The 14,453-nt window shown below is 44.3% G+C and overlaps 1 protein-coding gene across 2 annotated transcripts in view; it reads right to left on the bottom strand.

Moving 5' to 3' along the window:
* SLC39A14 (solute carrier family 39 member 14) overlaps positions 1-12,773 on the bottom strand; it is a 46,214-nt gene extending 33,441 nt beyond the window's left edge. For both annotated transcript variants that reach the window (XM_082470670.1, XM_082470669.1), the window contains exon 1: positions 12,601-12,773. The gene's annotated coding sequence lies outside the window, so the exon portion shown is untranslated. The remainder of the gene's footprint in view (positions 1-12,600) is intronic.
* Between the last annotated feature and the right edge of the window lie 1,680 nt (positions 12,774-14,453).

Here is a 14,453-nt window from a genome sequence, read left to right as displayed (position 1 = left end):
TCTGCCCAAACCAGCCTTGAGTGGACTCTGGTATTTGCATCTGAACACTGCTGTAACTCATCCACAATCCTTTCTTCCCTAATTTTATAATAATAAGAATTGCTAGGATTTACTGGCGTCTGCCAGGTACTGTGCTAAGCAATTTGTTTTCATTATCTCATTTACTCTTCTCAACAACCTTATTAGATTCCACAGTACTTCCCTAATTATAAGTATCAATGACAGCTTTTCAGAGCAGAAAAAGATACTGCATTAAATGTACACATCACTGAGACACCTCCCTATTTCAGAAACATGAAAATAAAACAAACAAGCATTTTAAAAGTGAGGAAATATGGTATCAATCCCATTTTACAGATGCGGATACTGAGGCTAAGAAGACTTGCTCAAAATCACACCACAACTAGTAATAAATAATACCATTGTTGTTTGCTAAATTCCTACATGTACTGAGGTCTGTTTCTGGACGTTTCTGGTCTGTTCTATTTATCTATCCTGTGTCAATGTCACATTTAATTTTTTATTTTTAATTTTTTCTGGTAAAGCAAGTTCAACTTCACTATTTTCTTTTAAAAATTGTGCTTGGCTCTTCTTACACATTCATTCTTTCAGAAAAAAACTTTTAAAGTCATCTTATATGAAAAGACAACCCTCAGAATGGGAGAAAATATTTGCAAACGAAGCAACTGACAAGGGATTAATCTCCAAAGTATACAAGCAGCTCATGCAGCTCAATATCAAAAAAACAAACAACCCAATCCAAAAATGGGAAGAAGACCTAAATAGACATTTCTCCAAAGAAGATATACAGATTGCCAACAAACTCATGAAAGGATGCTCAACATCACTAATCATTAGAGAAATGCAAATCAAAACTACAATGAGGTATCACCTCACACCAGTCAGAATGGCCAACATCAAAAAATCTACAAACAATAAATGCTGGAGAGGGTGTGGAGAAAAGGGAACCCTCTTGCACTGCTGGTGGGAATGTAAATTGATACAGCCACTATGGAGAACAGTATGGAGGTTCCTTAAAAAACTAAAAATAGAACTACCATATGACCCAGCAATCCCACTACTGGGCATATACCCTGAGAAAAGCATAATTCAAAGAGTCATGTACCACAGTGTTCACTGCACCTCTATTTACAATGGCCAGGACATGGAAGCAACCTAAGTGTCCATCGACAGATGAATGGATAAAGAAGACGTGGCACATATATACACTGGAATATTACTCAGTCATAAAAAGAAACGAAATTGAGTTATTTGTAGCGAGGTGGATGGACCTAGAGACTGTCATACAGAGTGAAGTAAGTCAGAAAGAGAAAAACAAATACTGGATGCTAACACATATATATGGATTCTTAAAAAAAATACTGGTCATGAAGAACCTAGGGGCAAGACAGGAATAAAGACACAGACCTACTAGAGAATGGACTTGAGGACACGGGGAGGGGGAAGGGTAAGCTGGGACAAAGTGAGAGAGTGGCATGGACATATATACACTACCAAATGTAAAACAGATACCTAGTGGGAAGCAGCCGCATAGCACAGGGAGATCAGCTCGGTGCTTTGTGCCCACCTAGAGGAACAGGATAGGGAGAGTGGGAGGGAGATGCAAGAGGGAGGAGATATGGGGATGTATGTATATGCATAGCTGATTCACTTTGTTATACAGCAGAAACTAATACACCATTGTAAAGCAATTATACTCCAATAAAGATGTTAAAAAAATAAATAAATAAAGTCATCTTATAAAGTCCCAATACTGTGGAAATTCATCCCATGGAAATTATCCTGAATGGGGGTATTCAGCTTTAAGGAATTTGATAGAAGTATATATTCAACAACAAATATCTATCAAGTACAAACTTTTGTGGGCACAGGGAATACAGCAATGACCAAAAAGACAAAAATCCCTACCCTCCTGGAGTTTGCATTCCTTCAGGGCTCATAACAGTGAAAAACTGCAAGCAATCTAAACATACAATAGAAGGGGATTGCTAAAGTAAGGTAATCCATACAATAAAATATATGTAGTTCAAGTCAGAGATTAAGAGTTTAGGGTCTGAATGCACAGACCTCAGTGCGGATCCTGAATCTGTATTTACTAGCTTCAAGGCTTTGAGTCAACTCACTACTTCAAGACTTATTTTCCTCCTACATGAAAACAAAGCTAGGGCTTCCCTGGTGGCGCAGTGGTTGAGAATCCGCCTGCCAATGCAGGGGACACGGGTTCGAGCCCTGGGCTGGGAAGATCCCACATGCCGCGGAGCGGCTGGGCCCGTGAGCCACAATTACTGAGCCTGCGCGTCTGGAGCCTGTGCTCCGCAACAAGAGAGGCCGTGATAGTGAGAGGCCCGCGCACCGCGATGAAGAGTAGCCCCCCGCTTGCAACAACTGGAGAAAGCCCTCGCACAGAAACAAAGACCCAACACAGCCATAAAGAAATAAATTAAAAAAAAAAAAAATTCCCCAAGTTTAAAAAAAAAAAAAAGAAAACAAAGCTACTAGGTCTCTCCCTCAGAGCAACTGAGAAAATTAAATGAGATACTGAGTATAAATACAGTGCCTGATACACAGTAATTGCTCAATAAATGTTAGTATTTGGTGAAACAACAAAGGATTAATCTCCAAAATATACAAACAGCTCAGGGAGCTCAATATCAAAAAAAACAAACAATCCAGTTAAAAAATGGGCCAAAGACGTAATTAGACATTTCACCAAGGAGGACATACAGATGGCCAAGAGGCACATGAAAAGATGCTCAACATCACTAATTATTAGAGAAATACAAAATCAAAATTACAATGAAGTATCACCTCACGCTGGTCAGAATGGCCATTATCAAAAAAGCTAGAAACAATAAATGCTGGAAAAGGTGTGGTGAAAAGGGAACCCTCCTACACTGTTGGTGGGAATGTAGATTGATACAACCACTATGGAGAACAGTATGGAGGTTCCTTAAAAAACTAAAAATAGAACTACCATATGACCCAGCAATCCCACTACTGGGCATATACCCTGAGAAAACAATAATTCAAAAAGAGTCATGTACCACAATGTTCATTGCAGCTCTATTTACAATAGCCAGGACATGGAAGCAACCTAAGTGTCCATCATCGGATGAATGGATAAAGAAGATGTGGCACATATATATAATGGAATATTACTCAGCCATAAAAAGAAACGAAATTGGGTTATTTGTAGTGAGGTGGATGGAGTTAGAGTCTGTCATACAGAGTGAAGTAAGTCAGAAAGAGAAAAATACCGTACGCTAACGCATATATATGGAAACCAAAAAAAAAAATAATGGTACTAATGAACCTAGTTGCAGGGCAGGAATAAAGAGGGAGACACAGAAAATGGACTTGAGGACATGGGGTGGGAGGGCGAAGCTGGGGCAAAGTGAGGGTAGCATCAACATATATACACTACCGAATGTAAAACAGTTGGCTGGTGGGAAGCAGCAGCATAGCACAGGGAGATCCGCTCAGTGCTTTGCGATGACCTAAGGGGTGGGATAGGGAGGATGGGAGGGAGGCTCAAGAGGGAGGGGATATGGGGACATGTGTATGCATATGGCTGACACACTCTGTTGTGCAACAGAAACTAACACGGTATTGTGAAGCAATTATACTCCAATAAAGAGCTATTAAAAAAAAAAGTATTTGGGGGAATAATAACATGGAAAGATGTTCACATGTTAAGTGAAAAAAAAAAGAGTCTACAGAACTATGTACAGCAGACCAGTTTTCCTTAAAATGTATGCATTCATAGAAAAAATTAAAAATATATAACAAACTGTTATTTCTTGGTGGTGGGTTTAATGGTAACTTCTGTTATCTTTTTATTAGTCTATAGTTTCTACAATGAACTTGCATTACTTTAAGAAGAAGGTTAAGGGAGTTTCCTGGTGCTCTAGTGGTTAGGATTTGGCGTGCTTTCACTGCTGTGGCTAGGGTTCAATCCCTGGTCGGGGGAACTGAGATCCTGCAAGTTGTGCAGGGCAGCCAAAAAAAAAAGAAGAAGAAAGTTCATTTTAGAGTTCAATTAGGAAATGGGAAAGGCTTTTTTTAAAAAAATTATTTTATTTTGATTCCTTTTTTTTAAATTAATTAATTTATTTATTTTTGGCTGCGTTGGGTCTTCATTGCTGCACATGGGCTTTCTCTAGTTGCAGAGAGCGGGGGCTACTCTTCGTTGTGGTGCGCGGGCTTCTCATTGCAGTGGCTCCTCTTGTTGCGGAGCACGGGCTCTAGAGCGCAGGCTCAGTAATTGTGGCGCATGGGCTTAGTTGCTCTGCGGCATGTGGGGTCTTCCCGGACCAGGGCCTCGAACCCGTGTCTCCTGCGTTGGCAGGCGGATTCTTAACCACTGTGCCACCAGGGAAGCCCGGGAAAGGCTTAATGATGACCAAGTGGAAGCCTCTTCTCTCCCCTTTTTAAAGATCTTCACTTAGAGTCTGGAGGTGGATTCCAGTCCTAATCTGCTGTGGGCTGGACTTCAAGTGTGCCTGGTCCCCCAACCTGGCCGCCCCAGTGAGCAGGGCCTCACCTCAGTTCTCCTGAATCAGAGCTTCCTGGGTGAGATCCAGGTATCCGTACACGCAGTTCTGACAGATCAACCTGGCTCTTGTCTGGGGCACTGGTCTGACATTTCAGTCTAGTCAGGACTGCTGGACTAGACACAGACTAGCTCCGACACTCTGTGATTTACAGAAACTCTTTGAAGTCAGTTCCCCCTCTCTGTCAAATGGGTACTACAATCTCTGCCCTGCCCTTCCTACAGGGAAACTAACACTCAGTGAGAACTGCTTGCACAGAGACGAATTGTTGGCATTGCAAAGTGTCTAGAATGTAGGGACTCTGAAGCCAGAGTCCTCAATCATTTATACCCACGTGGTTCTCAGATCTGTGTCAACACGAGGGGAGCAGGCAGCCTGAGGCTGGGCCCTTGCCTCCTCAACAGCCAGGCCTGCTCTCTGACTCTGGTCGAAAAACAAATCTCCCTTCTCTTTTGCAGCTCTGTGAACCACAGTTTACAAAGGACAGTTCCCCCAATCCTGAGCGTAGTGGGTTGAATAATACACCCCCAAATCCCACATCTACCCAAAACCTCAGAATGGAACCTTATTGAAAAATACGGTCTTTGCAGATATAATGATTTAAGGATCTCAGAGATGAAGTCATCGTGTATTTAGGGTAGTCCCTAAATCCAATGATTACTATGTTTATAAGATAAAGGAGAGGGAGATTTGGACACAGAGACACACAAAGGAGAAGACCATGTGAAGACAGAGGCAGAGATGGGAGTGATGCTGCCACAAGCCAAGGAACACTTGGAGCCACCAGAAGCTGGAACAGGCAAGGAAGGATTCCCCCTAGAGCCTTCAGAGTGAATGTGGCCTTGTTGACCCCTTGATTTCGACCTTCTGACCTCCGTATCTAATAAATTTCTGTTGTTTTAAGCCACAGAGTGTGGTCATTTGTTAGGGTGGCCTTAGGAAACTAATACTTTGATGCTGGAATTAAGGCTCGATAACTTTTATCTGAGACTCTCTTGCTATGGCTGGCAAAATTCCAAGATGGCCCCCAATGACCCTTGTCTTTGTGTATGGGCAGGACCTGAAAATGAGATATCATTCCTGTTATTAGGTTACATTATCTGCCAAAAGGGATTTTGCTGGTATCAGCTGACCAAATTAGTTGACCTTAAGATAGAGAAATGATCCTGTATGGGTCAGAACTAATCAGGTGATAGGCTCCACCTGGCGAAAGGGATTTGAACCAGAGAAGGATTCAACATGAGAGTAACTTTTCCAGTGTGGAAGTCCAGCAGACCCCGATTTAACCAAGTGATCCAGGAAAACATCACTAGTAATGAGACATCAACATCATAAATGCCTTGATACGATGCTCTTAAAAGGATGCAACATCATTTTTGTGATATTCTTGCTAAAAATGCATGACCTTATTCTAAGGAAGAAAGATAGAGGAACGGTTACAGATTGAAGGAGACTAAAGAGAAATAACAGCTAAATGCAACATGGGATGGCAGACTGGATCCTGGGACAGAAGAAAGACATCAGCAAAAATACTGGTAAAATTTAAATAAGGCCTGTAGTTTAAAGTTTTGTACCAACGTTGATTTCCTGTTCTTGATAATTATACTATGGGGTGAGGGATATAAAGGAACTCTGCTATATTCTTTGCAACTTTTAAGTCTAAAATTAGTTTTTTAAAAAAGGTTTAAAATGAAAGGAAATGATTGAGCAGATTAACAGAGGTTGCCTCAGGGCCACAGGATTAGACTTTTCCCATACTTCTTTATACTTGTCAGTAAGTATGCATTACTCTCGATAATCAGGGGCAGGAGGTTGGATGGAGTAAGTGGACTGGTGCAAAGGATGTAGATTTGGGGCCACTGGAGTTGCTCTGGATAAGAGCAGGCTGGACCCCAAGACACCGCTGCTGAAACGAGCATCAAGTCTTTGATAGAGAAACAGCTAAGACTTAGAGAATATTGGTACCTTAGACCCCAGAGCCCTTCAAAATAACTGGATCCAACCTAAATTTCTAGCCATGTCACTTGCTCTTTCCTCTATCAGCCACTCTGACCTAGGGTGACCACCCCTGCCCCAGGAATATACATCTCAGTGCCATTATTCACACAACTCCCCCGGCCAGGACCCCTCCTTCTCTTCTTAGCTTTCAAAACTTTGCTCAATTCCACCTCTAGGAAGCCTTCCCAGACCATTCCTGCCCCCAGTCGCCTTGCCTTCTACCGGCCTCTTTAAGTATCTCTTGTCTGTTCCACTCAAAGGAGCTTAACAAATGCCACAGATAGCATGTTAAGTTTCCATAGGTACTCAGCTCATCCCCACACATATTTTACAAGCCTCTTTGGAACAGAGAGTGTTTGCCTGTCTTCACGGAGCGGGAGCTCTCTTAGCTGAGCTCTGCTGGCTGGGCCCATCCCTGCGGCAAAGAGGCCCCCTCTGCTGTCACCAGTCCAGGATTCATTGACCAAGAGTCTGTTGTGTCTCTTCCCAAACTTTTTTTTTTTAAAATAAATTTATTTATTTATTTTTGGCTGTGTTGGGTCTTCGTTGCTGCATGCGGGCTTTCTCCAGTTGCGGCGGGTGCTACTCTTCGTTGCAGTTGGCAGGCTTCTCATTGTGGTGGCTTCTTTTGTTGCAGAGCTCGGGCTCTACAGTGCAGGCTCAGTAGGTGTGGTGCACGGGGCTCAGTTGCTTCGCAGCATGTGGGATCTTCCCGGACCAGGGATCAAACCCGTGTCCCCTGCATTGGCAGGCAGATTCTTAACCACCGTACCACCAGGGAAGTCCATTCCCAAACTTCTTTATGCCAGTTGTTTGTTTTTATGATTCTAAATTAATTAAATAGTAACAAATATAAATGGAGAAAAAGTTTTGATTTCTACAAAAATGTAACTAAGTGATCTAGAAGAGCAATTCTGAAATTGTGGTCTTAGATGACACCTAGGGTCACTGAGACTGTTTCAGGTCTGCAAGGTAAAAACTAGTTTTATTATAAAATTAAGATGTTAAAAGCTTTTTCACTCTCATTTTTGAGGCTACGTGAAGTGTGATGAATGTGTGCCTATGCAGTCTTAAGTTTTCTGAAAATTTCTAAGGTAGACGTTTAGGGTATAAATATGTGTGTTCTCAGAGATTAACTCAGTTTGTTTTCAGAGATTAACTCGGTTTGTCCACTGAGTATTTACCAGCAAATGTATGCTATACCTATTTTAACCTGTTATCTCATTATTATCTAATAAATCATTATTTTGAAATCCTGAAGATGCACAAAAATGTAAAAATAATGCCACTTTTTTGACTTTCTTTTATTTTGGAAAGTTATTTTTCATAAAAATATGCCTTTTATGTTAACATGTAATGACCTTTATTTTATTCATTTAAAATAGTGAATGAACTACTTTTTATATGTTTTAATTTTTAACATGGTAAATAATAGATATAGCCAGTAAATGAAAGACATTAAGGAATCCTAGGATCAAAAAGTCTGAGAACTGCTTATCTAGAAAGATGTGTTACAAATGGAAAAAAAAAAAAGATTAAATTAGGTGTGTGCATTAAAAAAGTAGGATTCTGCACATGGACTGGTTTGCAAATGTCTTAAATTCTTGCTCTATTATTATTTTTTAATGGAGACTAATTAACAGATGTATATATCCTGTCACCCAGCAATCTCACTTCTGAGAATTTCTTCTGTAGTCATACACATAGGAAATGTCATTTGTAAAGTTATTCACTGTAGCACTGTACATAATGACAAAATACTGGAAACAACCCAAGTTGGGGGAGAGAGGGAGGCAACATATGTTGGTTTAAAAATTACTTTTGCTTTCCTATTCTGGAATAATATGCAGCTATGGTAAAGGAATAATAAAAGTATTTCTGTGCCGATGGAGAAAGATCTAGAATAGTTGCTAGGTGAAAAAAGCAAGGTGCTAAACAATGCCTAAAATGTTAACTTATAGCATTTGTAAAAATGGGGTGGGGTGGGCAGAGGTGAGACTTTTCACTGTATGGGGTTGAGGGGGGAATGTGTGGTTGCTTTTTCAACTTTTTTATCCTCCTGATCTTTGAACTATGTGAATATATAGCCTAGTGAAAAAATTTTTTTCCATTAAAAATTTTTTTCTTCCAGTTTTATTGAGATATAATTGACATATGGTGAAAAAAATTTGATAAAAGAAAAGAAACAAAAAAATCACAGGTGTGATTTTTATATACAAACAATTTGCAAGTTTAATTAGGGGACCTAGAGACCCAAAGAAAAAGGCTTAGCCCTAAATCAAGCTTTGGCAAATAAAGATATATGCACATTGGGGGTGGGGGAATTGGATGAAGGCAGCCAAAAGGTACAAACTTCCAGTTATAAGAAAAATAAGTACTAGGGAAGTAATGTACAGCACGGTAAATATAATTAACACTGCTGTAGGTTATATACGAAAGTTGAGAGTTAAATCCTAAGAGTTCTCATCACAAGGAAAACAAATTTGTTTCTATTTCTTTAATCTTTTATCTCTATGAGATGCTGTATGTTTATTAAATTTATTGTGGCACTCACTTCATAACTGTATATAAATCAAACCATTATGCTGTACACCTTAAACTTACACAGTGCTGTATGTCAGTTATATCTCAATAAAACTGGAAGAAAAAAATGCATGCACATGTTTTTAAGGAAAAATGAATTGTTTGAAACATGGATTTTTTAAAAAATTCCCAACGTTTAGCTGACATTTTTTATTAATTACTAATTCTGAGTGCATTGAGTAAGAGTCTCTAGGGACCCAATGGTAATAAATTGGGTCAGTCACATTCTCATTCCGCCAAACCCCAGGACTCTCCTGGGCCTGAGGCTGGAGGAACGTTAGGAGGCCCGGTGATACAGTCAGATCTGAGGCAGGGAATTTGGTTTCCCACATAGGGGCATGCCAAGTGCTCTCTCCAGGCTGATTCTGTGGCCACCTTCCCTCCCACATGGGGCTCTCCCTCTGGATCTCACCCGGGGCCCAACAAGGGGTCCCCCCTGGGAGCCTCGATGGCCACAGTAAGGGTGAGAACAAGGCAGCTGGGCCTCGGAGACCTTGTGGTGAGGTTGCCCTGCTTGCCCCCAGGAGGGCACGAGGCCCCTGGCTGGCGGTAGACTCTGGACTCCTTATCTGCAGGCATTCTGCCAGCCCGCCAGCCTCGAGGTCAGCAAAGTCCCATTTGTAGACATCGAGAGTCCTGCCTGGGGCCCCATCATCATGACCCTTCCTCAGCCACTCCCCACCCTCCTATGTCTCCAGGGAGTCAGGAAGAGAGGGGTGAAGACTCCTCCAGAAGAAATTTCTATCCACACAAGCAGAGAACTTCCCAAATAAGCACAGGGACAACTGGCTCCTTTTTCTTCATGTTTTCAAGGAAAAGTCTAGGATTATCAGCAATTTTATCATCACACTTAGGAATAAAAACTGCACCTTTCTTTGGTCCTCTCAATCAAGCCTCTTGGCCGCTAGCAAACAATGTGACTTGGAAACACCAGTTAACCTCTCTAGATCCAGTTTCTTTAGTTGTAAAACAAAGGGCCTAGACTCGAAGATTCCCAAAGTCCCGCCAGTTCAATATCCTATCATGGGTGGTTCTGCAAAACGCTTAAGCATTATTTTCTGCAGGCATCAAGTACGAAAAGGCTGAATTATTCTGGAGGAGATCCCAATTTCCAGACATATACATCTGTTCATGGCACTACCACTTAGATCGCAAGATCCTGTAAATATTGGACATGGATTGACGGTCCTCCTGCAACTGAGGGAGGAGTGAACAGGTAAGGAAGAGAAGAAGAAGGTGGAAAGGGTTTGAAAACCGAACCAGTCCAGTGACTGAGAATTTACTGTGCGTGCGCATGCGCGAACACACACGCACGCATGCGCCCGGATACACACATAGTGTTGGTCCTTCCCGCCTATTATCAGCCCAGAAAAGGAGTATCTCCGTTACCTGAAAGAATCAGAGTAGCTCCCAAAACCAAAGGTGGAAAAAAAGTCTTTGTGGGACAGTGAATATGTGGAACAATCCCTGACAGGCCACTGAAAAGAGGCCTACCCGGAAAGGCATGGAAATTGCATCCATGTTCCCAAGGAGGTGACGAATCAACCCTACATCTGGGCTCATACCATTCCTACAACCCAACCTACCTATCAGCTCCTGGGACCCCCTAAATAATCCACTCCATCCCAGAGATGATGATGATAATGATGATGTAGATGATCACAAACCTCTACTCTGCTCCAGGCACAACCACAACATGATGCACAGCAGTGAGGACAGGTCTACAGAAGTTAAGAAATGTCTCCTGCTGGAGAGTGATGGGGCCAGGATGTGAACAGATTTACCTGGCTCAAAAGCCTGGAATTCTCCTGTCACCTTATACCATCTCTAGTAGAGTGCTGTCTTCTCTGAACTTGAACAAACACAACAGTGTGACCTCTCTTGTGTCTTATTCTTTATGTATGAATGTTCTTTCTCCCCCCCAACAAGTGTCTCCAGGAGCCAGGCCCCATCCCCTCTTTGCACTCTCCAGTGGCCAGGTGCAGAGCCAAACACAGACCAGGCACTGTGTATTTACATACTTAAGTGATGAAATACTGAGAGCCACGGGGCCCTGGTACCTCAACGTAGTCTTCTTGCCTAAATGACAAGGCCAATCATTCTGTTTGGTGCTCTCTAGTCACACCTGCAACCCAGGAAGAGCACCACTAGTCTATATAGTGGCTATCACACAATTTATGAAAAACTCACCTCTGAGCCTCCAACAGGAAATGGAATATGCAGTTTTTAATTTCAGGTGCTAAAAGTTATGATTCTCGACATTCTTTTTCTTGCTTCATCAAGTTTCTCTCAGTTTTTATGGCTCTTGTTTTAAGAGTTAAGGATTAATCGTAGATGCTATGGGTAAGAGTCCACAGATCTAATCTGACTCCTTCTTCCAGACACAGGGCAAGTTAGGAACAGAGCTGGGACAGAGACCAGGAAGCCAGGCCAGTACCCACCACATTACCACCACCATTTCCCAGCAGACGACCTAACTGGCCTGGGGTTCCTAGGAAAGAGTGACTCCAGACAAAACCAAGCCCAGGGAGGCTCCAGGAGGAAGGGTCAGGTCAAAGCTGCTCCTCCCCCCACCCTTTCTTAGGCCCCCAGGAGAGCCCTCAGCCACTCTCCAAATCATGCTCACATACTCACGGACACCCAGGCCCTAGCAGACTCTAGATCCTCAAAACTGAAGCCACAAGCCAGAGCTGCAGAAAATTTCTTGACTCAATTGGACCCCAGGATCACACTATAGACTGCTTAGATGGTATTTTTTCCCATTGCCCTAACCCACCAAGAGAGGGCAGCCTGAGCCAGACCACCTAACCCGGTCGGTAGCGACCAAAAATAGCTAAAAAGCCATGCCCTCGGGATAAGAGGTCGCAGTTTAGTTAGTCCCTCCTTTGCCATCCTCCAGCTCCTGCTCCGGGCCGGCCGGAAGATACGGGTCATTTATCTCCAGCTGGGAGGTGGTCTGGCCAGGGTCGGGTGAGGGACTCAGTTCCTGAAAAGCAAAGTCCAGACACCAGTGCAGCATCAGAGCCGCCCCGAGAGCTGCCCACCAGATTTGCCCATCTACTCTCTTTTTCTGAGCTCGAGTTCATGGGCTCCAGGAAACCTCTCAGTCTTTTAGTGCGGCTATCGACATCCTGCTCCGGCTCCCACATCCCGCGCTCTCCAGCCAAAGGCACCGTAGCTGCGCCTTCTCTTCCCTCGCCACCAAGTAACCCTCGTTGTGGCACCGCGGCCAGGTAGCCAGGTGTCGCCTCCATCCAGCGTCCCGGTCCGCATGCGGGTGCGCCGGAGTGACTTCCGAAACCGCGGCCGGGCTCGGGGTCCTCGGCGCAGCCGTACCCCCACCCCCACCCAGTGACCCCGAGCCCCGGAGGCGCACTGCTCCCGCGCGCGATGCCCCATCCCCAGGGCACGGAGCCGCCCCTCCCACACGCCCTCCCCACCTCACCTGAAGCTGGGCGGACGCCACCTGGCCCGGCGCACCCTCACAAACCAGGCCCTCGGGCGGCCCGAAGCGACAGCAGCAGCGGCAGCAGCAGCGCAGCTAGGTCGGCGTGCCCGCGCAGGGAGGCCGCCTGCCCTCACCCCCCGGCCTGCGTCCTTCCCCCGCGCGGCGCGCATGCCCCGCTATATACCCTGCGCGTCACGGCCGGGCCCGCCCCCGCTCTCGCCCCGCCCCGCCCCCGCCCCACCCCACTCTCCCCAGGGCCTGCCACGTGGGGCCCTGGCTGGCTGTAGGGCTACGTGTGTGAGCTGGCTGCCAGCCGCCCGCTAGACCCGACCAGCGCTTGGCTCGCCCAGGCTTGCGGGGCGAGCCAGCGCCCTTCTGCGCCTAGCCCGCCGAGAGCCTAGCTTCATCTCGTAGCCCTGCCGCGAATTCCATCCCACAGGCTCCTCCTTCCTCTGGAAACCTCCCATTAAGACCTTTCCCTCCTGATGTGGGAAGTTCTCACAACCCGGCCTCCATCTCCTCGGAGTAACACTGCTACCCACCTCATATGTATATATATATCTTAACACTTCTGATTAATGTAAAAAGCTCGATTCTGAAATACTCCCTGGGAGGGGACGTACCCATAGATAATGTTTTTTCTGCATTTTCCCACCAGGCGAAAGAACAAAAAATTCCTGTTCGAGTTCTAAATAAGCCATATTATATACTCACTTTCGAATTAGATGTCGCACCACATATTGCTTAACCGAAAGCTGGGAGAAATGTTAATTTTTGTGTGAGGAGTGTCCTAGGAGTCTTTTCTGATGTGGAGTAGTTCTATTGAGATGGATATCAAGCCTCGGAAATGCAAATTTCTTGAGAAAATAAGCCACCAATTAAATTCCCATTGTTCTGTTCTGCTGGACGTCACGATTATTTCCTCTGCAGCTAAGCCAGCTGCCACCTCGGTCTATGGGACCCAAAGGAAGGGCTTTCTAAGCAGAATTGTAGCCTGTTAGTACCCAAGTCCCTGTTCCAGCTCAATGACTGGTGCTCAGCCGACACCAAGTGTCTCTGTATTTGCACAGGGAAGGGGGACCACATCCCACTCTGCAAGTCCTGGGGAAAGGAAGGCCCATGATGGCAGTGCTTGTGATGAAAAGCAAGCAGAAAATCCCTGGAGTGGGTGGCAGGAAGAATCCAGGCCTCAGTGGCAGCCTGTTCCTCCTTAGGAGGAAGGTAGAGAGGGAAAAAGAGAGAAAGCACTGAAGCAAAGCCAGAGCAGGCCAGATTGTTTATGCCACTCTTGAAGAGACTAGCTGGGCCGTGGGTTTTTCTAAAATTTAATTATCCTCACCCTGCAATTACAGTGCTCCAGTTGAGTAAGAGGTGGGGTGATATTCCTCTCATTTTCCAAGAGATTTCAAAGTAATTGTATCTCTTGCACAATCTCCCTCAGAGCCCCTTCATCTTTGTAATAACCCTTTATATTTGTCTTTCTTGGTTAAACTCGAGTATTTTTCAGACATTATGTCATTCATTTGGGACTCTCAACCCCAAATCCAATGGGCTGTCAGAAATGGCCCAGTCTCTACCATGCCTTCCTTTTCTTGAAGTTCTGGAAAAGGAATGAGAAACTTACCCAGTGATTAAGTAAAACAAGCATGCTTCTAACACACGGAGCTCTGAAAAGTTTGAAGCCCATAAATACACATTACAAAGAGGTGTTAAACTCTTCTTAAAAAACTGAGGTCTAAAAGCAATCCCAAAGGCTCTTCCAGGCAATGTGTCAATACTATAAACAGGGGGGAAGGTACCTTCAGAGAAACGGGAGGGGAGGCAGGACAAGACACCCCACCACAGGCCCT

The sequence above is a fragment of the Balaenoptera physalus genome, assembly GCF_965194825.1.
Source record: "Balaenoptera physalus genome assembly, chromosome: 7".
Taxonomy (NCBI): Eukaryota; Metazoa; Chordata; class Mammalia; order Artiodactyla; family Balaenopteridae; genus Balaenoptera; species Balaenoptera physalus.
Note: the sequence above shows the minus strand (reverse complement) of the source record. Positions and strands in the feature narration are given on the sequence as shown.